The sequence below is a fragment of the Littorina saxatilis genome, linkage group LG5 (genome assembly GCF_037325665.1).
Source record: "Littorina saxatilis isolate snail1 linkage group LG5, US_GU_Lsax_2.0, whole genome shotgun sequence".
Taxonomy (NCBI): domain Eukaryota; kingdom Metazoa; phylum Mollusca; class Gastropoda; order Littorinimorpha; family Littorinidae; genus Littorina; species Littorina saxatilis.
The window spans coordinates 26569956-26570594 of NC_090249.1; the positions used below are offsets into that span (position 1 = coordinate 26569956).

General features: G+C 44.8%; 1 protein-coding gene across 1 annotated transcript in view; it reads left to right on the forward strand.

The window, feature by feature from the left end:
- The window catches only part of LOC138966716 (uncharacterized), a 4422-nt gene continuing 3783 nt past the window's right edge, over nucleotides 1-639 (forward strand). Inside the window, exon 1 of the mRNA XM_070339034.1 lies at nucleotides 1-639. This exon is cut by the window's right edge and continues 5 nt beyond it. The gene's annotated coding sequence lies outside the window, so the exon portion shown is untranslated.

Here is a 639-nt window from a genome sequence, read left to right on the forward strand (position 1 = left end):
ACATACATCTGTGCCACCCGGCCGACCGTGTGTTTGACCTCATTACCATAGCGCGCCACCCTGACCGTAAGAGAACTTTAAAGTTGTCTTTGCGATCATATCCCCGCCACTTATCTCCTTACCTCACACCGGGCCACACCGCCAGCTCGGCCTTCCCATCTACCGATTCTTTCTGCTTGATAATTTTTTAAACACGTTTGAATGAGAGAAGAAAAAAACCCAAGTCTAATTCATTGAACGTGAAGACAAACATCAGCTGGATTAATTCGAGGCAGAAAGAGGTGCGTCTTACAAAAGGAAGAGAAACTTTGATCGCCATCACCAACAAAAAGCTAAAAGCAAAAGAAAGAAAAAGGGAAGGTTCGAACAATTCCAAGTATCTTGTGGGACTGACCCGGTCTCTCGTCATTTCACAATCAACGACTAGTACAAGAGGTCAACGACGAGTACAAGTGGTCAAACTTTTCAGGACGTTTCATAAGCTTCGAGTTAATCGTCCTAAGCTTTAGAATTGTGCGATCGTTGTGCAAGATCTAAAGTTGCCGAGGTATTAGTTTCTTGACTGGTCATCGTCGTCCACTGGTGGTCAAGCAGCCTTTGTACATGGAGTAGGGTACCTTTGCATCAGTGATTGCATTC